At 38.6% G+C, this 23389-nt stretch overlaps 1 protein-coding gene and 1 long non-coding RNA gene across 39 annotated transcripts in view; one reads left to right on the top strand and one right to left on the bottom strand.

Moving 5' to 3' along the window:
• Window positions 1–23389, top strand: part of PTPRD (protein tyrosine phosphatase receptor type D) — a 1703394-nt gene that overhangs the window by 770475 nt on the left and 909530 nt on the right. The window lies entirely within an intron of this gene.
• Window positions 18695–22943, bottom strand: LOC125636909 (uncharacterized). Its single transcript, XR_007356774.2, has 2 exons — window positions 22890–22943; window positions 18695–19345 (listed from the first exon to the last, which is right to left on the bottom strand). It is a non-coding gene; the product is annotated as an uncharacterized LOC125636909 (long non-coding RNA).

Below are 23389 nucleotides of genomic sequence, written 5' to 3'. Positions count from 1 at the left end.
GCAGGATCACATCGTGATGCACGTCTGGATGATGAGCAGTGGCTGCAGAACTTCCGCATGAGGAAAGCCACATTCATGGGACTGTGTGATAAGCTCACCCCAGCCCTGAGGCACAAGGACAAAAGAATGAGAGCTGCCCTGTCACTGGAGAAGCATGTGGTGATTGCACTGTAGAAGCTGGCTACTCCAGACTGCTACAGATCGGTCGCTAACCAGTTCGGAGTAGGAAAGTCGACCGTTGGAGTCGTGTTGATGGAAGTGTGCAGGGCCATTAAACACATCCTGCTCCGAAAGACAGTGACTCTGGGCAACTTGCGTGACATTGTGGATGGCTTTGCACAAATGGGCTTCCCTAACTACAGAGGGGCGACAGATGGCACACACACTCCAATTCTGGCACCAGACCACCTAGCCACCGAGTATATTAATCGCAAGGGGTATTTCTCTATAGTTCTCCAGGTGCTTGTGGATCACCATGGACATTTCACAGAAACCATACCATAACCATGGGACCACAATCTTGACAAAGGCATATCCCCTAAAAATTCTATGTGAGAGCCCAGGACCAGTAGCCACTGGATTTTACGGCCTTCAACTGACCATGAAACATTGGATTCTGTCAAAATTGTGGCAGTTGGGGAGGGGGTTGAAAGTTGAGGAGTGAATCAGGAAAGCTTACACACCAGAGATGGTGCTGGGGAGCAGGTATGGAAGCATGTGGATCTCAGCTGCTGACTGAGATCCTTCTGCTCCCAGCCCATATTCTAGCTAGCAGAGTAAGCATTTGTCCATGATTCCCCTTCTTATTGTGTTTAAACAGGTAGAAAGAAAAGGAGTACTTGTGGCACCTTAGAGACTAACCAATTTATTTGAGCATAAGCTTTCGTGAGCTACAGCTCACTTCATCGGATGCATACTGTGGAAAGTGTAGAAGATCTTTTTATATACACACAAAGCATGAAAAAATACCTCCTCCCACCCCACTCTCCTGCTGGTAATAGCTTATCTAAAGTGATCACTTTCCTTACAATGTGTATGATAATCAAGTTGAGCCATTTCCAGCACAAATCCAGGTTTTCTCACCCCACCCCACCCCCCGACACACACACAAACCCACTCTCCTGCTGGTAATAGCTTATCTAAAGTGACCACTCTCCTTACAATGTGTATGATAATCAAGGTGGGCCATTTCCAGGACAAATCCAGGGTTTAACAACAACATCTGAGGAGGGGGAGGGGGTAGGAAAAAACAAGGGGAAATAGGTTACCTTGCATAATGACTTAGCTACTCCCAGTCTCTATTCAAGCCTAAGTTAATTGTATCCAATTTGCAAATGAATTCCAATTCAACAGTTTCTTGCTGGAGTCTGGATTTGAAGTTTTTTTTGTTGTAATATAGCAACTTTCATGTCTGTAATCGTGTGACCAGAGAGATTGAAGTGTTCTCCGACTGGTTTATGAATGTTATAATTCTTGACATCTGATTTGTGTCCATTTATTCTTTTACGTAGAGATTGTCCAGTTTGACCAATGTACATGGCAGAGGGGCATTGCTGGCACATGATGGCATATATCACATTGGTGTATGTGCAGGTGAACGAGCCTCTGATAGTGTGGCTGATGTTATTAGGCCCTGTGATGATGTCCCCTGAATAGATATGTGGGCACAGTTGGCAACGGGCTTTGTTGCAAGGATAGATTCCTGGGTTAGTGGTTCTGTTGTGTGGTATGTGGTTGCTGGTGAGTAGTTGCTTCTTGTTAAACCCTGGATTTGTGCTGGAAATGGCCCAACTTGATTATCATACACATTGTAAGGAGAGTGATCACTTTAGATAAGCTATTACCAGCAGGAGAGTGGGGTGGGAGGAGGTATTTTTTCATGCTTTGTGTGTATATAAAAAGATCTTCTATGCTTTCCACAGTATGCATCTGATAAAGTGAGCTGTAGCTCAAGAAAGCTTATGCTCAAATAAATTGGTTAGTCTCTAAGGTGCCACAAGTACTCCTTTTCTTTTTGCGAATACAGACTAACACGGCTGTTTCTCTGAAACCTCAGCAGGTAGAGTCTCTTTAGCTAGTTCTGAGGCTATTAGGAATGAAATACCTAAACCTAATATATTAGGCAACTTATGACAAATATATAAACAATGTTACCTAAGGTATTTCTAAAGCACCTTTGTCCATGCCATCACAAAATAGAGGACTATTGTCACCCACATTACATCCATATGGCACATATCTTTCCCCTGTATACTACAGCAAATTTCTTTCCCCATCCCTTGGCTTATTTGCATTGTCATTGGCCCACTATCACTTTCTCTATTTCCTGCCAACAAAGACAAGTAAGAAATATTTTAGGGAAAAGATTAATAGATCTAAATCAGGTCATACCTTATCCTCTGTCCCTTTTCAACCCAAGCAATTTGCTGTCCAGTTGGGGGAACAGGACAGAGTCTAATAATAACTTTGAGTTGCTTAAGTGACCTGGCCTATTATAGAAGATTACAGTATGACTGCTATCAGGCAATCCTCTTTTCTCGTGAACAAACTGACACCAATGAGATGTCATGATAAGTGGAGTAGAAATAGCAAACTAGTTGGAATGTATATGGTCTCCTTTCCCTTAGCTTATTTTCAGGCTGGCAAGCTTAAGCAAATAGAAATGAATGCCAGATATACAGTATACCGCTGTATTACTGTTCAGATCCATCTGTACTATATTGTCTATGCCAGTTGCTGTACTGAGGATGGATTTGGAAGGGAATCCATTGGAGAGTCCATAGCATAAACAATTTTTATTAATTAGCCCATCAACAAGTTTAGGCTTGAAAATAGAGGAATTCTAGCCATGAGAGGAGTGAAGTTCTGGAACAGCTTTCCAAGGGAAGCAGTGGGAGGCAAAAAAACCCCTAACTGGCCTCAAGACTGATCTTGATAAGTTTATGGAGGGGATGGTATGATAAGACTGCCTAAAATGCTGATCTGCAACTGCTAGCAGCAAAATTATCCAACAGCCGGTGATAGGACACTAGATGGGGAGGGCTCTGACTTACTACAGAGAATGCTTTCCCATGTGTCTGGCTGGTGGGTCTTGCCCACATGCTCAGGGTCTAATTGATTGCCATATTTGGGGTTGGGAAGGAATCTTCCCCTGGGTCAGATTGGCAGAGACCTTGGGAGTTTTTCACTGTCCTCTACAGCATGGGACAGGGGTCATTTGCAGGTTTAAACTAGTGTAAGTGGTGGATTCTCTGTAACTTGAAGTCTGTAAACCATGATTTGAGGACTTTAGCAACTCAGCCAGAGGTTAGAGATCTATTACAGGAATGGGCAGATGAGGTTCTGTGGCTTGCAATGTGCAGGAGGTCAAACTAGATGATCATGATGCTCCATTCTGACCAAGTGTGTATGAGTTTTACAGTACTGTTTAACTCCAGAGTAACAGATCTGCCACAGGACTGCAGTTATATATCAGGGGAATTACAAAGTAGCATAACTGGTAGAGTGGTGGGAGTCTGAGGACCACTTCTGTGAAGAAAAATGTTTTGCTCAGGAGCACTCAGGTGTAAAGAAGGTTTGGGGGCAGTGGGTCATATAACAGCAGCTAGGTGTTTAATTAACTTTATCATAGATTAGGTGGTCAGTGCCCAAAAGTTCGAATCATCACAGCATATTTGGAATTCTTCCAGTCTATCATCTCTTTTCTGAAAAATGCACATCAGAAAACACTGGTTGATTAAAGCAATAGGATATTCTTATTACTAAGTTTTCTAGGCCAGGTGACAGTCCGCATCTACTTCCTCTTCAGTTCCCATATGCACGTCAAGTAAACATGGTGAAACAACAGCAGTATTTCTTATTTTTCTTTGAATTAAAGAGTAAGGCTGTTGCCATTTCATGCTGGAAGGAAACCATCAGGGTTAATGTCCAGAGATAGTTCAGAAAACAAACAGTCAAACAGCAGCAGCAAAAGAAAATGATAATGTGGTTCTTTGCCATTCTGAATGGTATTAAATGTATGGATAGCATGGGTATTTATCATACTTCAGCCCAAAATGGGGCAGCGGTATGCGGGCAATTTGGACTATACTTATACCACTGAAAGGTTATCATTAGTGAAGATGCACATTAGTCAGACTCACTATCTACTGTAATTTGGAGTTACTGGTATGTAGCCTAAATGAGTGAATGTCTGGGACTAAAGCAAGTTTCAGGAAATGGAAAATATCACACAGTGTACAGAGACATGGACAGCCCTCAACAGTCAATGTTTGGCACATTTGAGCTATACTGAGGAATTCTGCCTAGTGCTGTATGTGTTGTAATTAGACCTTTCTTTCATTTTATGTAAAATTTGCCAAATTATACAACTCTCAGTCTAATTTACAATTAGCATAATGTTGAAATGGGAAAGCAGTGACATGAACTAGTGGACTTGCCGAGAGCTTTGGATAACCCCAGATACCCCATTCTGCTACTTGCTGGGAATGCAGAGCTTGGATGGTGAATATGTTATCTAATTTATTTTTATACGTATTTAACAAAATAAATAGCCTTTCCCCTGCAGTTCTCCCTCAGTTCCAAGTCCTGCATTCCTGTACCCCTCCTGACCCTCAACACGGCATGGGCCCCGAGAGCTGCTATAGATAGGGCATGTTCAAAGCAATTCCATTAAAGGGAAAAGTCATGGTGCAGTAAGTCAGCATTGTTTTCCTCTGTGTTCTCCTTTTATCTTTCCTCCTCCTGTTTCTGAGGGGGCTTTCTTCATTCCATGCAGTGCTGCTGAATGTTAATGAGATACATCCTGGTCAACAACTTTTTGAGTACCACACATTCTTTCAAATAGAAGGTTGGGTCTGGTGGTTCAGTTTTTCATGGGTGGTGCCTAACCAATACTTAGGCAAGATAAATATTAAACAAAAGAAACTCCACTTAGTTTGAAAGATTTAACTCTTTGAAATGTTGTTTGATGTTCACTATGGTTTGTTACCAAGACCATACTCTTAAAGTAGCTACTAGTGTGATCTAGAAAGCAATTGACTGTAGTCAGAGAAAAAACTTGACTACAGAGCAGAGTCATTTGTCACAGTGAACTACTAAATAAATACTGGTTCTCTGTAACAGCTGGGCAGGAGGTGATGTTAGTCACTATCCATTAGTCACATATTCATCCATACAATTTACAGTTCTCATATGAATGGGTGCTTTGTGGGTTGTATTAAAAGGAGCCCAATCCCCTGTTGGCACAATAATATACACCAATTCTTGTTTTATTTTCTTTATCAGAGCAATTACTAGGAACTTGCCCCTCCCCCATCTAGTTACCCAAAAAATTAACAAACATAAAACATTTCAGTATCTTACAAGAAAGCTCTAGCAGAAAGTCAAACCAAAATTTTGATTGCTCCCTTAAGCCTTCAAAATGTCACAAAAACACCTAGATTACAGCATTGCAGTCTTTTGCACCAAGGTCACTTGATAGTGTTTTTCTTTTTTCTTTGTCCTTTTTTGTTTTGTTTTTTGTTTAATTGTCTGAATCTCATGTAGTCATGTCTCTAACATTTTTCCTGTATCTATGTTTCTTTACACGTCACCTGATTCTCCATCTTCTCCAGTCACTTACACCAGCATAAAGTTTATACAGACTGGATGTAAAACACTCTCAGATCAGAATGTTAGAGTTCTGTACACTTTGTACTGTTGTAAATGCATACAGGAGATGCAGGGCAGTGGATAGTTAGTCCCCGAGGGTCAAATTCTGCCACCTTACTCATGATGATTATTACATTACTCAACAAGTAGCATCAGTATTACTATCTCTTGAAAACATTATGGGAATACTACTTAAATTATAACCGCATCAATTATCTTTTATTCCTTAAAACACACAGTCCATCATATGCTGGGTAAAGAACACAGTTGTTTGCTTTCAAATACTAGGACTCCAAGCCCAGAGCAGGCAATTTAGGGAAAAAAAAGCAGGAGGTATTAATGGTCAGGACCATCTTTTTGTTATACTACCAAGCTCGATGGATGGAGTATATAAACAAGAATTTAATTTCTCTGTGTGTGTGTTATTTGTGTGTGTGTGTGTAATCAGTATGTATAAATTCCAAGGCCAGAAGGGACCACTGTGATCCTCTAGTCTGACCTGCGGTATAATACAGGCCACAGAAGTTCCCCAAAATAATTTCCAGAGCAACTTTTAGAAAAACATCCAATCCTGATTTGCCCCAGGTCTGTTCTGTTGCCCTAAGTTTGGGGCACATAATATTTACCAGTTGTTTAGCACTTTAGGTGCACTATGCAGACATAAATTAATAAGTCCTTTGTGAGGTAGGTGGGCAAGTTTTATTTTTACCATTTAGCAGATGGAAGCAAGTGAAGTGACTTGCCCACGGTCATAGAGTGAGTTAGTGGAAAAGCCAGAATTGGAAATTAAGAGCTCCTGTTTCCCAACCCCTGTGCTCATTCACCTGGATCACACCTCCCTTCATAAACTATGAGATTCAAAAGTGCTGGTACACAAGGAATTTACTTTGAAATGCTGTAGCTAATCAGCATACAGGGTCCTGAGACATATTTTTTCTGACTCCAATGACTTTAGCTACTTTTGTCTCAGTAAAAAACAAACTACTTACAGCAGTATGGGATAATCAACATAGCTAAAATGGAAACAGGAGTAGCTTTAAAAAAACTTGGAAGGCGGAAGATAGAAGTGGGTTGGTGAGGAGGAAAAAAATGTGGGAATCCAAGGGCCGGAGCAGGTGAAGGGACTTACTACTCATCTGTCTTCATTTGTAAAATAATATGCATATTAAATATATCAGTTGGGCTCTTCAGTTTACAGGAAAAGCCAATACCTTAATGTGATCTTCATTTTGCAGCAATACCCGCAGCCTGCAGTTTGGGGGATTATATTTCATTGTCGGTCATTTTTTAAATCTACAGCGTGATAGCATAGCTTTACAGTGTAACTTTCAACTTCAGTCGATGTGCACAGAGTAACCTAAAATATTTCCATTACTTTGACTTCAAAGTTTGTGAGCTAGATCTCTGAGTTAGCTTTGAAAAGTTATGTTTAGAAAGGGTAAATAATGTGTGCGGAGGAAGTACATGCAACATATTAATATTGTTTATACAATGTCTTAAAAGAAGTTTTTTCTTCTTCTTTCTAACTGCATTAGCACTTTTATCCTTGGGTTAAAGGTGCTAAATCAAAGCACTTAAATGTTTTATTTAAATCTCTGTGTTATCAGTTACTACTTACCTCAGAATAATATGAATAATAATAATAATTATCTTCATGTTACAGATGGGTAAAATTAGGCCGAGAGAGACTGAGTGACTTGCCCAAGGTTTCACAACAAGTCGGGGCAGAGCCAGGAAAAGAACCACAACACCTGATTATTCCCCTGCCTGTATTCTAACCACTAATCTAGGCTCCCTACTGTATTCTTGAATATACACTGTTAGATGGGCACAACTTTTGGCACCATTTCAGCTTTGGGTATAGTTGACATATAATAAATCTAACTTTATTCTAATAGGTTGGTATCAATAGCATACCACATATTTATTTTAAAAAATCAGCTGATACAAACTGGCCCATTACATGTGAAACTTTGTTTTTAAAAAAGCAAGGTTTAGCTGAGGGGTTTATTTTAATGTGACCATCATGGAATTAGTTCTAAAAGCCATTGCCATAGAACAGATTAGCAGCCGTGTTAGTCTATATTTGCAAAAAGAAAGAGAGTACTTGTGGCACCTTAGAGACTCAAATAAATTGGTTAGTCTCTAAGGTGCCACAAGTACTCCTTTTCTTATTGTCGTAGAAGCAATCCATGTGATTAATAAAGTGCATCCTTTGGGTGAGAGCTTCAGCTGGTGTAAATCAGCACAGCTCCAGTGTACAGTAGCTCAGAATCTGGTCCTGTGACTTACTGATAATGAAGTGTTCAGATTCAAGATTGTCAAACGCTGTCTGTCTCACCACAATAACTATGTTAAAATATGGAGCCTCAATGCCACACTTGAAGTCCTGGCTAGACTCATCTGGCAATTCTTAGAACTTGCTTTTTCGAAGTCAGCCATCGTGTTCTGGGACTCAGATCCCCAAGTGTCCGTCACTGCTCAAGTATGGTGAGCTGCAGATCATGCAGCATGACTTATTTTTCAGCTGGCCTTTTAGCTGAACTTCTTATTTTTTTGGTCCTATGATGATGGTTTTTTTTTTTTTTTTTGTATATCTACCATTGCAATAGCACCCAGCAGCCCAGTCAGGATTCAGGCTCTATTTTTCTAGGCACTGTTCAGAAACCTAGCAGGAGACAGTCCCTGCTCTGAAGAATTTGCAGTTGGTTGGATGTCTCAGTTTAGGTGAAATTTCCAAAGGGCAGGACATTTGCGTTTTGAGGTCTGTATATTTTTAATAGTTATCTTATTGAACCTAGTTGCTTTTGTTATGGGCATTATATGGCAATAAATAAACTACTTTTACTTCAGCGGTTTCTTGCATGCAGAAATTCTTATGAAATTGTGACGCTTTTAGTAACTATCAATATATTAATGTAGAAAATGTGATTCTTAAAATTATTTGCTTTTATCATAATGCTAACTCTGCACCATAGTTCTTATTTTATTTTATGAAATGGGAAAAGACAACCTATTTAAATTAGCTTTTGAAATCTGACCAAATGTTCCAGATGTTCCAGCTCTACCAGTAGAGTTTCTCTGTGATCCATGTCAGAAATGCAGCTGTCAACACTAAAGCACACCTGTCACTAGTTTGCTGTCAGCAAATGATTTTTCATTTGCATTATGAAGTGTAGTAAACTGCCAGGATGAATCTTTGGCTTTGTAATGAAACGTATGTCATGTTCCAAATTCATGGCATATAAATGCAGGATGTCTACAAATGTTTCCAAAGAGGTAACCTTGAGTTCAGGGAGGCATTTGCTAAAAAGCTTTTTTGCAAAATAGTTGTAAATATCTTCAGAATATTAGTCAGTTTCACAAACGAATATGTTATGAATTGTGCACTGTCCATCTGTCAGCTAAGCATATAGAACGAAATTTGTGAAAGGAAAGGCAGGTGCTGTGCCTAACAACAAGATGCCCCAAGATAAGATGAATGGTAGGCACAAGAAAACTACAAGCTTATGAAGTTTTGCTTATTGGAAAAGAAAGAGTTTGTTTATCATTTACATTGAGAAAGAAATATTTGCTGGAGTGAAGAAAGACAGAATGAGGGTATGTTTACATTGCAATTAAAAACCCATGGCTGACCCCTGCTACCTGACTTGGACTCAGACAAAGAGATTGTTTAATTGCAGTGTAGACCTTTGGGCTTGGGCTGCAGCCCAAGCTCTGGGACTCTCACACCTCACAGGGCCCTAAAGCTCAGACTTCAGCCCAAGCCTGAATATCTACACTGCAATTAAACAGCCCATTCACCTGACCTTGACCCAGATGGCATGGACCAGCCACGGGTTTTTAATTGCAGTGTAGACATACCCTGAGATTCTGCAGATAGATGTAAATGTAGGTACCCCAAACTGCTTTCAGTAACTAAACCTTGACTTTACAGATGTGTGTGTCCACTTGTAAAAAATTAAAAAATCAAGACTCCCTGCTGCTTGTCCCTTGTCTTCTTCCAACTATAAAGGCTCTAGTCTTAAAACTGTGTAGCACAGTTTTATGTTGCATGGGATTCTGAGAAGGAGCTGAGGTGTAAAACATTTTATATAGGATCACATGTTCAAAGGGGTTGTGGCTGGAGGACAAGGAGCAAAGTCAGGATAAGCTTACAAGTTATAAGACTCGAACTGTTGTCTGCCCAATGAATGATTAGACATTTATCATAGAATCAAAAGACTGGAAGGGACCTCGAGAGGTCATTTAGTCAAGTCCCCTGCACTCATGGCAGGACTAAGTACTATCTAGACCATCCCTGACAGGTGTTTGTCTAACCTCCAATGGTAGAGATTCCACAACCTCATTCTGCAATTTATTCCAGTGCTTAACTACCCTGACAGAAAGTTTTTCTCATGTCCAGCCTAAACCACCTGTGGTGCAACTGAAGCCCGTTGCTTCTTGTCCTTTTCTCAGAGGTTAAGGAGAACATATCTTCTCCCTCCTCCTTGTAACAACTTGTTATATACTTGAAACTGCTAGCATGTCCCCTCTCAGACCTCTCTTCTCCAGACTAATCAAACCCAGTTTTTCCAATCTTCCCTCAGAGGTCATGTTTTCTAGGCCTTTAATAATTTTTGTTGCTCTTCTGTAGAATTTCTCCACATTTTTCTTGAAATGTGCTCAGAGCTGGGCACACTACTCCAGTTGAGGCCTAATTAGGGCAGAGTATCTACTATGCCATCTTACTGGAGACACTATGGTTTTGAACTCCATTTGTCAAGTACATAAGATTACACAATCAACTCTCTTGTGCCTTAAAGTAAAGAGCAGTTTTCCAATTTCCTTTATTGGCATGAACTTTCTTTACGAAATAGCATTTAAAAGTATGTTAGAAATTTCCTATTTCCAAATTGCACTACATTCTGTTTGAGTCTTACCAGCTTCCACTGCATAGTTGCCCTAAAGCTTAAAGAGACCTTTTCTATGTTGGCCCCTGTTGCTTAGGTGTGTATTCTTTTAATACATCCATTGGCTTGTCTTATGCACAACAAATGCCCCCAACCCAGTGCCTGCATGTGCACAATGATCCATACTCTTCATAGCCAAACTAATCAGAACACATAGTGATGTTAAGAATAGTTACACCCATGCACTGTTGAGGTAATTCAAAGGCTGAGACACTATACTACTGAGGCCTTCAGACTTAGTTACTTTACATATAAATTAGTCTACAAATTCAGGCAATTTTTCAGTGTGTGAGGATAGTTACTCCATATCCTCTTGTGTTGTCTGGCTATGGATGTGTTCTATATTCATACCCTCAGCTAAGTTCCACACAACCAGTTTATGGGGCCCAGGTTAACTATGAGTAAAATTATCTTTGACATTTATTGTATGAAAATCCTATCTTTGTGAAGTCTCCTGTCACTGGACGTTTGTCTGTTTCTCAGGATTTTAGGCTGTTTGTTTTTGACCACAAAAACCCTTGGCTGGTGTGATTGTCTGCAAAGCCACAGACACTTGCCATTCCCTTGAATTAAAAGAAATAGGCAAAAAAGCACCCGTGCAGTAGCTAAATTGGTGTTTGATACTGTCCAGCATCCTTCCACTGGCATTCCTGTCCTCCTCTCTACGATATTCTGTTTTGGTGCTTATGTGCAAAGAGGCATGATTGTCCAATCAAGAGGCATGTTTCAGAAGTATGGCATTCTTGTTACTGAGGAGATAGTTCTTTCGGAACTGACGACACCCACATATAAACCCTTGCTAGGTTGGCACCACTATCTTATGCAAAATGGCACTTTACAAGCATCAGTTGTGCCATACTAGCAGATGGAATGAGTTTACGGGCTACATAACAATAAAATATTTGCCATTCTAGATGTTAATTGCTGAATTTCAGGCCAGGATCATTGAGATGACATATGTCCTCCACTAATTTGAGGTTAGCTATTAAACGTTACTATCAGTAAGAGTTTATTTCACTTACAAATGCCTTCCCTTGCTAATGTATACTAGCCTGTGTTCAGTGTGTTTGTGTCTTTGTTCAAGGCACTGTCGTCTAGTGGACAGTGCTGGGGTCCGGAGGCCTGGAGTCCAGTCCCAGCTCTGGATATGACTTGCTGTGTAACTGCGGGCAAGTTGCAACTTTTCTGTGCTTCAATTCCCCATGTGTAAACTGGGGATACTTACAAAATGGCTTGAGATTCCCTAGATGAAATGCATTGTAAGAGAGAATGCAAGGAAGAGGTGGGGAGAGAGAGAGAATAAAAATAAATAGCTAAATATGGGGACAAGACCTAGATTTTGTTTAAAATCTTAAACAGTGTACCTAGAAATTCAAGTTAGACTAGTGCTTTCCTTCTCTCTCCCCACCCCCCGCCCTTTTTAACCTGGCCAACATCTGAGGCATTATTGTATCCCCAAAGATCCTTCTGACCTTTTCCACATCTAATGCCCCATTTCTTGAATAACCGTTAAATAAGTTGACTCATCTCTACTTGGGGAAGGCTGGACGCACTGCTCCTGGATCTCATCAGCATGCCTCTTGGATGGTGCCTAGAAGCAGGCAATCAAAACAGTGAGATGATGGAGAATAAATGGGAGCCACAAATTCAACACAGGTTAGAAAAATAATTCTTTAAAAACAAAAACATATTTTTTACTTATATGCTTTATTGTCATTATCTCTAATGACTAACACAGACTCTAACTTCCTTGGTATTAGTCATAATTCTATCCTACGGCTGGTCTAGGAAAGAAGGTTCCAAACTTAAATTATTACAAGACAGAATCCAATAATCTCAAAAGACCTGAAGAAAAGTATGTAGGTAGGCTGGGAACTTTTTGGTGCTAATGGACACCATTCTAAAAAAGGCTGGAAATTGGGTACTGAGTCACACTGCCGCACACTGCGGAGGAAGAAGCGGGTCCATTCATGTCTGGGGAAGACCACCCATGTGATCACAAGATCATGGGACCACAAGAAGGATATAAGACCAATGGGCCTAATCCTCTGATGCAGGGTGGCCACTTCAGCTCACGGATTTTAGTGTGAGCTTATCCTAACACTAGCTGAATTGGCCCAAGGAAGATCATGCCAGTGTAAGGGTGATTCATCTGTGATCTGGAACCACAGTCCTGTTCCATGTAAGTTCCCTGTTGCTGGTGTAGCAAAGGACAAAGGGTTGTGGCTGGAGGACAAGGAACAAGGTCAGGATAAGCTTACCTTCATCTGCATTTTGGGCCTCATATACTGATGTAGCTTGTTTACAGAATCACAGAAATGTAGGGCTGGAAGGGACCTCTTGAGGTCATCAAGCCCAGCCCCCTCCGTTGAGGCGGAACCAAGTAAAGCTAAACCATACATGATGGATGTTTATCCAACCTCCTCCAGAGATGGGAATTCTACAACTTCCCTTGGAAGCATATTTCAGAGTTTAACTACCCCTCTAGTTAGACCTTTCTTCCTTCATGTCTAACCTAAATCTCCCTTGCTGCAGATTAAGCCTGTTATGTCTTGTCCGACCTTAAGTGGACATGGAGAACAATAGCTCACAGTCTTCTTTATAACGGTCCTTAACATATTTGAAGATTGTTATTGGGTCCCCCACCTCAGTCTTCTTTTCTCAAGACTAAACATGCCTTGGTGTTTACCCTTTCCTTAAAAGGTTTAGAAACCTGACCTATATCATTTTTGTGGCTCTTTGAACTATCTCCATTTTATCCACATCTTTCCTAAAGAATAGAGCCCAAAATTTGACACACTACCCTGTTTCAGGCAGAGAAGGAAGTAATTAAGTGTACTCTGAGAACTTATTTGGAAATTATGGTAAATTGGAGCAGCCCTCAGACTTTTCTAACATACTGCAGAGCAGCTGGCCTAGCACAGAGCAGCAACAGGATTGGGGGAATACAAATGTTGGCTTTAAGTCACCTTTGCACACTACACTCCCCCAGAGGTACACGCTGTGCAGTTTAGGATATATGCCAGGATCTGGCCCAATATTCTTGAACTGATTGTGGAAAATAACCATAGGCATACAATATGTTTTAATTAAATCATGTTTTTTGATATAAATATTCTTAAGATATTCATATCTTAATTCTTGGTATAAATACAGAATAATGTATGCTCTGGTTTCTACCATGGGTGCTAAATAAATACACAGTAGCATTCCAAGGTGAATCAATAGTGTACTATAATTGGCAGGGGGTGTAAATAGGTGGCAGTCACAGAGCAAAAATTCCACAGGGCACATGAAGGTTTTAGAAAAATCCACAGTTCTGACTTAATCCTGTCCAAAGAACATTATACTGTCATGTAGATATGGCATATAGCAAAGATGCATTTCCTTCTAGAGAACAGATTTTCTCTGATTTAATAAATTTGGAACAGCTTACAGAGCTGAGCACAGATGAACCAGAATATGACAATTGTCTGATAAAAGTTGCCCTGAAACCAAAGGTTTATAATGAAAATGTTCAGTAAGAAGGGACAGTCCCCGTTTAATTTAATAAAACAGCTATGTTTCAAAATCTGGGACCACATAATTTATTGATGAATAATATAAAACTTTAGTGTAGTTTATTACTAGTAATGAATTTATGTAAAATCATTGACAGACATTTAAGGAAGGAAGGTATACTATTAGGCGTATCATAAATCATTTGAAACTTAACACCAAATCATTTGTCTGTGGTTGATTATGTCAGTTTTATTTTGGTTTTTAAATTCAGTGTAATGAGGCATGTTTTAAGGAAGAATGATGTACAGTATGTACATTATTTAATACTCTATGAAAGACATGCAGCTCTTTTAAGAGCATCAGTTATTTTGCATGAAAAATACTTGATCAGTACAGCAAAAATATTAATTTTTATCCATTTGATTGCTTTACACGTGTGTACATATAAAAGCTGAAGGAACTATGAGGGTAGTTTATTAGAAGCAGAGATAGTACCTAAAGCTGCATCAGTACTAAAGCTAAAAATATTTGCATTTTTATCTGCATTGCAGTAATTCAAGTTTAATGATTTCCCCCTTTTCTTGGTGGTGGTTAATTTTAAATATTACATTTTCCCACATAGTTTTGTTGGGATATGTGCCATATGTTGTACATTTTTTGGTCCAAGTTTTGATCGATCAAGCAGCGGTAGATTGACTCATGCCATTAGACAGAGGACAGTATTTTGATATGTAGCCAATCCACTGAAACAGTTTCTTGAAGAAAAATGTGTTTGAAGCAACCAGAGGAAACAGAAGCTACTTAGAAAAAGGAAAAAAAAATCACTCTTTAGTACTTAATGGTTGTCTGAGAGACAAATTGCCAGAAAACTTGCTGTCTGCCTGAAGGGAAAGGCAGTTTCCAAAATTTTAAACAGCATTGTCTGGATGTTACTATAAATGTTCCCTAAAACAGCAATATGAGCTTTTATCCCCTTAAGTTTAGTAGACCATTCTTTTGCAAATAACAATCTAAAAACCTAATGTTGCAGGTTAGTGATCTGAGAAACCACTGAAAGTATGCAGAAATATTTAAAAGGATTTCTTGCCAGCATAGCATTAGAAAAATTTACTGAGATATCTGCTTTCACTCACCAAAGGACTAAATTCATTTGGATTTGTCCTAAAATCCTTTCTAAGTCCTCTGTTAAAAATGGTAGAGTTGGTTACTAAATTAAAAAGGAATAAGACATTTTCACAAGAGCATGTATGTTCTACATTGTATGCATTACCTCATGTTAATTTCCATTTTGATAGCAAGCCTTCCAGTCACTCTGCTAGAAATAGCTTCAAAAGGTGTAAGTGCATACTGGGGTGACTCCATTCTGACAAATATACAGCTGACATTTAGCAGTGCTGAAAAATATACCTGTCTCTTCTTTATCCCTTCAGCTGCTTCCTGCTTTAACTGAAAAAAGAAAAGGAGTACTTGTGGCACCTTAGAGACTAACCAATTTATTTGAGCATAAGCTTTCGTGAGCTACAGCTCACTTCATCAGATGCATGCAGTTTCCACAGTATGCATCCGATGAAGTGAGCTGTAGCTCACGAAAGCTTATGCTCAAATAAATTGGTTAGTCTCTAAGGTGCCACAAGTACTCCTTTTCTTTTTGCGAATACAGACTAACACGGCTGTTACTCTGAAACCTGCTTTAACTGCTAACGAAAAAGGCTAGGGCACACACCAAACTTTTTCTCTTGTTACAAGAAAGTTTTATTTAAAAACAAGAGTGCCAGACTGAATGTAACTTCAGCAGATTAGCAGTTAAATTAGAAGGGGCTTTTCGTTTAAGTTCCGGTGTTGATATGTCACTGCGCTCTGTCACTTCGAAAAGCGATAGTGCTTTGTTATCAGTGCTGAGCTCAGACAGCCTCCTGATGTAGAGTTAGACTGAAATAGAATGCCAGAGTGATGAAGGTACTGGTTGCATCCTCTTAGCTACTGGACGTGGAGGAGAGATGCTGACACACTGTTCTGTTTAGACAAACAGGTTGATCATTTTCCAAGGTCTGTTTTCCTGATAGTAAAACATATTTTAAAAATGAACTGATAGCCAAAAAAACAAAGGTTCACCCCAGGTCAGCTGAAGAAATGCAAAAGGATTTGGAGACGAATGTAAGCACTTCTCATTAAAAAATGTTTCCTTTTATGTTTGTTTATAATCCCTTTTTTGGCAGGAATATGTTTTGCGAGATTTAAATGCTTTGTGGCACTGATGTTATTGGGAATTCTGCGTGTGCAGGATTGGGTGGGCCCTACATTGTTATTTTTTTTTTTTAGATGCAAAGTGGGGGTCTATGCATGTGTTTCTCAGCTTCAATAAATGTGTGCTGACCCCACTTTATTATGTAAAGCCACATTCCATATACTTCAGTTTGTATTGTTCTGGAAGGAAATGGTTCTCTTTTTTGCCTGTGTTGTGACTCAAGATCAGTGCCTCCTGAAATGGCCATCTTAGGTCACTTGACTTAGCAACTAGGCTGAATCAGGCAAGTGTAGGGGGGCCCTGCAAAGCCATTCTATTGGAGTATGAGGTTCAGTTTGCAAATTTCAACCATACCACCCCTTTGTTGTGTGCCTTCTTTAGTGTTCTCCAGCTGTGTGCTCCCCATTAGTTTCCTTACTAAGAGGAGAGATGTAATATGCTCCATTAACCACCACTGAGGGAAATCGTTTCCCTTACTCCATGCACTGTAACCCCTTATTTTCCTCCCATTTCTCTCTAACTATCCCCCTTCCTGCTCAATATACCTTACAATGGTAAATTTAATGTTTTAAATTGATGAAACCCAGTTCTATTTTTTTCTTCAAAAATTTTTTAGCCAACTCCCCCAATTCCCTTTAAGCCACTTTTTCTCAGATTTTATTTTATGTATTAGAGTTAGGATAATTCATAAAAGCAATAGCATTTGGAGAAAGAAAGAAACTCTAGTATGAAGAGGCAGAGAATATTCAGACATCCCACAGGCCAGGATCATGAGCATTTATTGTTATAAAAGTTATTACAATATGATTACCATCATACCCGCAGAACTGGTATGATGATAATCATGCGTCCTTCTTTGGCTGGCTTCATTTTGCCATTGTTGGCTTAATAAATACCTATATAGTAACACAGCCTAATAATAATTTTTAGCACTCTCATTCATGGAGCTCAATGCTTTTACAAAAGTGGAAGAGTATCATTATCCCTGTTTTACAGATAGAGAAACTGAGGCACGGGTGAAGTGACTTATTCAAAATCACCCAACAGGCCAGTGGGATATGGACAATGAGCCTAGGGTTTCCTGAGTACCAGTCCCTTACCTTTGATGGATTTTGTTGCCTCTTTCCCCATAAAAATGGATTTTTACTCGGCTTTATTAAAAAAAATGATACTGAGTGTGTGAAGGGTTATTGATAACTTTAAATCTTATCCTTTTTAAAAAAAAATCATACTGAGGGCTACAAATTAAAATGCAAAGTAAGCTATTAAATTTTAAAAAAAGTTCCCAAAGTATACACCAGTGTCATTGAAATTTGATTCCTTACCACTGCAGCAAGTGTTGTTTAGTAACCCAGCTAGTCCAGCAAACCTAGTGTGAAAAGGCATGGAAGGTGAAGTTACCACAATGTCCTTTGTGGGTGGTAAATGCAGAGTAATCATCTCTCACTAGGAAAAGCTGCCAGAAGATACTTATGTTGGTACTGGAAGAACTCACCCTAGGAACGTGAGTGACCTGATTGCTGGATATAGCTATATTGAAGGTCAATAGTGTTGTGGCCTCTGAAGTAATATAAGTTGTTGATGTGTTTAATACTTGCATATTTTAACAGTTGGTTAATTATTGTACCTTAATAAAACTGCAGCCTTTTCCCATAAATCTGTAGAGTTGTGATTCCATTATGAAAATGCAAATGGCTTCCATCTGAGAAATGTATAAATCTTTTCCTTATAAAGAATCTTTTTTCTTAATTATTAGGCATATGAACAATAAAAATAGATATCCAGTAACCTGACAATTGTTTAATAATGCTCTGAAGTTATAAAGCAGCTTTCCTTCGAAGATCTCAAAATGCTTCAATGACATTAATGAGTTAAGTCCCACAACAGCCCTGTGAGGTATCAGTTTTATTATTTTAAAGTGCTGTGCTCCCCTTTGTGATGCATGAAAGTCTTCATTATCTCATGTCTTGCAAAAGGAGCTGAGGTAGATTGTTTTACCCGCAAATATCAGACCTGATCCAGATTATTTTGCTGCATTTAGGAAGAAAAGAAATTACAAGATTTCATTCATTACTTTGTACCTCATAACTTGTAGGGATCGACTTCATAGTTGGGACTGTCATAATAGTATTTACTCCTAGTTAAATCTATAAAGAGCAACTAAGATGTATGGTTAAATTAACCGTTTACATGAGCAATATTTCTATTTTCAATTTCAGTGCTGGCTAAAACTATGGCTAAGGCTTATAGTGGTGTATTTCAGATTCAGTTTTAAATGTCCTTCATTTATTTGTACATTTATGTATCACTATAAAATAAAATAGGATACAGGAAACACAGGATATTATTTTATGGACATGATTTAATTTCACTTCTTTGCCAAATTAACAGAAGTATACTTCACATTTTTCACAGACACAACAATTTCACAGAACCCTTAGAATGAATCTTTTTTGAAACACACACACACACACCCCTCCAAAACAGAAATATTTTTTGCCATGCCATGAATACCATCCAAACAGGTCCACAATGTATAGGTCTGGGATACAGACGCTCACATTGTCAGTGAATGCAAGAAGACAGATAATGTCATTAATATTACAATGGGTTTACAAGTATTAGTGAACTACAGGAAATTGAAACAGGTGTGACAAATTGTATTGAATTAAATCTAGTTTTATAAAAGTAATACTTCTTTTGGCGGTCATTCCACACACTGTCAGTCATACAAAACATTTTTGAAATAGCTACTGGATGAAAAATAAAAACAAGAGTTAGAGATGTTGCAACACAACACAATTATAAACTGCATACAAGTTAATGTTTAACACAAACACAGTATGAGGAGAAGCAAAAATATGCATCTGCAATAAAGAACAACCATTTCATGTCATTGTTTGTTTGCAATCTGATTGAAAAAAAAAGATTATGAAGGATGCCAAAGGCTGTAACTGGAAAACTGTTGCTTCTGTAGGGCTGATGTAGGAGAGAACTGCAAAAGAAAAAGAATACTTCATTTTTTAAGGTTTCAGAGTAGCATCCGTGTTAGTCTGTATTCGCAAAAAGAAAAGGAGTACTTGAGGCACCTTAGAGACTAACCAATTTATTTGAGCATAAGCTTTCGTGAGCTACAGCTCACTTCATCAGATGCATAAAAGTGGAAAATGCTTATGCTCGCAAAAGCTTATGCTCAAATAAATACCAGAGAGGGAGAGGAATTATTTAAGCTTAGTACCAATGTGGACAGAAGAACAAATGGATGTAAGCTGGCCACTAGGAAATTTAGACTAGAAATTAGACAAAAGTTTTTAACCATCAGAGGAGTGAAGTTTTGGAATAGCCTTCCAAGAGAAGCAGTGGGGGCAAAAAATCTATCTGGCTTTAAGATTAAACTCGATAAGTTTATGGAGGAGATGGTATGATGGGATAACGTGGTTTTGGTAATTAAATATTCATGGTAAATAGGCCAAGTGGCCTGTGATGGGCTATTAGATGGGGTGAGATCAGAGTTACCCAGGAAAGAATTTTCTGTAGTATCTGGCTGATGAATCTTGCCCATATGCTCAGGGTTTAGCTGATCGCCATATTTAGGGTTGGGAAGGAATTTTCCTCCAGGGCAGATTGGAAGAGGCCCTGGAGGTTTTTCGCCTTCCTCTGTAGCATGGGGCATGGGTCACTTGCTGGAGGATTCTCTGCTCCTTAGAGTCTTTAAACTACGATTTGAGGACTTCAATAGCACAGATATAGGTGTGAGGTTTTTTTTGTAGGAGTGGTGGGTGAAATTCTGTGGCCTGCGTTGTGCAGGAGGTCAGACTAAATGATCACAATGGTCCCTTCTGACCTAAATATCTATGAATCTATGAATCTATGAAATTGGTTAGTATCTAAGATGCCACAAGTACTCCTTTTCTTTTCATTTTTTAAAAAAAAATTCTTTTTAAAATGTTCCTCTCTGTGACTCCAGGTCCCTCAATACATTCTTTGTGAAACTTTAAACCATGAAATTACAAAGAAAATAATATTTTCATCCACTCATGTATACCTGTTGTACAAAATACACAAAACGTGCCTGGCTCCCAAAGTTTCTAAATTATTCATATTGTTTTAATAAGTCACTGTAAAAATGAGGTATGTATTTGAGAAGTAAAGAATGATTGTGGAATCGGAGATACATAAATCTCTTATAGTTGGAGCTTGGCAGGCAAACCCTTATGCCCATGCTGAGTCAGTGGGCCTAAGCAGAGGTGAAAAGTTCTGTACACATGGATCTGATCAGAGCATTAGTTTGGAGAAGTCCCTCATTTAATTTCCCTATGTCCTGTTTTTGAAATAGTTAATATAAGTACAATAATAATGTGTGATGCAACATTTCTGATTATCTTTTTAAGTGGCTCTACAAAATATCTGATTCAAGAATGTAAATAAAAGTGCATCTCTAGAATTTTCAGACTGATCCAGAAATAGAACACATCTTTAGGACATTGAGACCATATGTATAAGAAGCAGTGTATCTTTCAAATATTTGTGGTTGTACACTGTCAGGTTGTGGAGGAGAGCTCTTGGCTGGAAGTGGCTGAGGTCAGGTGCCTCTTCATTCCTCATTACCTCCCAAACCTCTCTTACCACTGACAGGTGGCTGCCGCTTTACTCTTCTCCCATTTCCTCATTCTGCATGGCACGAGGGGTAGAAAAATTACATACTGCATCTATATTGCAAGCTCTTGTTCTTCCCACCCTGCAACTATTGGGAAGCCAGGTGATTAGCTTCCATTTGATGGTAGTGTGGAGCAGGACAGGGTGGTGCTATCAAATCAATTTCCAAAACCATAGTGGATTTCCGAGGTGCTGCGTATTCATTGCTACCACTAAAGTCAAAGGGGCTACTTTTGTGTTCAAATTTTAGCACCTGTTTAAATATTGTGCTGGATTGGGGCCAGAGGGCTCAGCATCTTGCATGAACAAGCCCAAAGTGAATGGAAATTGGAAGTACTCAGCACCTACTGAAAATCAGGCCATATGGCTTAGAATGCACTATGCTACAAGGATGCTCATGGCTCACATGGACAAAGCTTTCCTAGGCTTCATAGAAACTCACAAACAGGTGATGCTGAATTCTAAAGGATTCTAAAACACCATGAGTTACTTATTTTTATAACTTACAGCATAATTAGTAGTTTAATAAAATTAGTCCAGTAAGATTGCTATGAATTTAATATATATGTACACCTAAGCCTCTTTGCAAGAATGGTATTGTAACTTAATTACAGTAAGATTTTTAAATACTGGAAATAGTCCATTAGATCTTCCTTTTTTTGGAGCAATAGTACAAGGAGAATACCATCAGATCTATATTCATTTATCATTCCCAATGTCCTGGCATACACCAAGAATTTTAAAATACATTTCTGAGGGTAATCCATCAATTCCTGAACTACTTATTAGATCATTGTAAAACTGCTACAGAAACTTTATGAAAAGATTAGCTTTTATATTTAAATATTCCTTTATCTGAGTTACAAGGTCCCGTTAGATTTCAAAGTAGATTTTTTTTTGGTTAGAAAACCTAGTAATGTTCAGAAATAAATTGTCTACAAAATCTGCTAATTCATTTCCTTTAGTCAGCAGGCACAGTGTTGCAGTCATAGCTCTATTTCCTAAAATAAACATTTCAAAACATTAGAGCAATATCATTGCAATCAGATTATTCAGCACTAAAATCATATCTTGTCCACATCTGAAACACCTTTCAATTTTTTTCAAAGAAATTGCTCAGATGAGGGAATAGCAGCTATTTGCTGCTGTTACTGAAAGTTGGTTGGACTGTAATCTGAGCACAAGTAAATGGGGAGACTCTGATTCTCATCCCTTGTTTCTTTGGGCTTCTGTCTAATTGTGTGGTTGGCATCTGATAGCATTTCTACTTTTCTCCCATTCCCACAGTTAGTTTACGTTAGGAAACATGTATTTCTATAAATGTGTCTCTTGCACTTCTGCGGTGCCAAATACCAGCATAACACACAATTAAGTTTTCCACAAATTATTATGATCCTCTGAAAAACCACAGAAATTAGCTGCGTTTCTGATACTAAAAATGTAGCAAAAGTTTATCCATGCTGTGACTGGAAATCAGTGCTGGAAAGCCATTCCCTCATTGAATAAAATACCTAAAGGCATATGTATGATAGATTCGAGCTAGTGCAGTGAATTAGTAATTCTCTTTGCCCATGTGAATTGCTGTGTTAGAGGATTAAAGGACTCCCAACCTCAAATAAACTAAAACTTTTTGATAAAAGTGCTAGTAAATTATTAGCAAATGATGAGATTCGCTTTTTTTAGTTCTCTCATTATCTGTCTTTGCAGTAAAGATGTTAGCAGATAGAGTGCTATCTGTAGAATTTAATTTAAATATTTTGTAAACTCTTTAAAGAAAATATTTCTTCTCCATTCCATAAACAGGAAGCGCTTACATATTCAATAAATTAATCCTGCAGTATAGTTATATCTAGTACTTCTCCAAGCAGCAACAATATACTCACCTCAGCAACAGGATGATGAAAACCAGGAGAAAGTAAAGTGGCTACACCTGAAGTAGAATTTAAATGATGGTTAAAAACAAAACCATAAGCCCACATTGGATATCTACTTGTTATTGTGGAACCTTCTCAAAGAAAATGTACTATTTTGCTTTAGAAGAAAAACTCTGCATTGTGAGATCTTTTCAAATCATTGGACAACAGTAATTTTAAAAGTGGCCAAAGCTGAATGCCACAGTTATCACAAATATCCAAATTCTAGTTAATTTTTGAGGGCAACATCTCAGTTCTTGCAAACCATTAGTATTGGGAAATATTAGTCTTGCTAAGTTAGTCTTACTTTTGCTGCCAAGTCAGGAAAGGATAAGGTGTTACCCATGTCTGAGCTACCTGATTGAAAATAATATTAATATTTTCTTTAGTCTGCAGCTATTTGCTATAAATGAAAGCATTTTTATCTGTTGTGAAATAATCCAAGCCCAAAAGTAACTCCTCTTCTCACT

Source organism: Caretta caretta, chromosome 5, assembly GCF_965140235.1.
Source record: "Caretta caretta isolate rCarCar2 chromosome 5, rCarCar1.hap1, whole genome shotgun sequence".
Taxonomy (NCBI): Eukaryota; Metazoa; Chordata; order Testudines; family Cheloniidae; genus Caretta; species Caretta caretta.
Note: the sequence above shows the minus strand (reverse complement) of the source record. Positions and strands in the feature narration are given on the sequence as shown.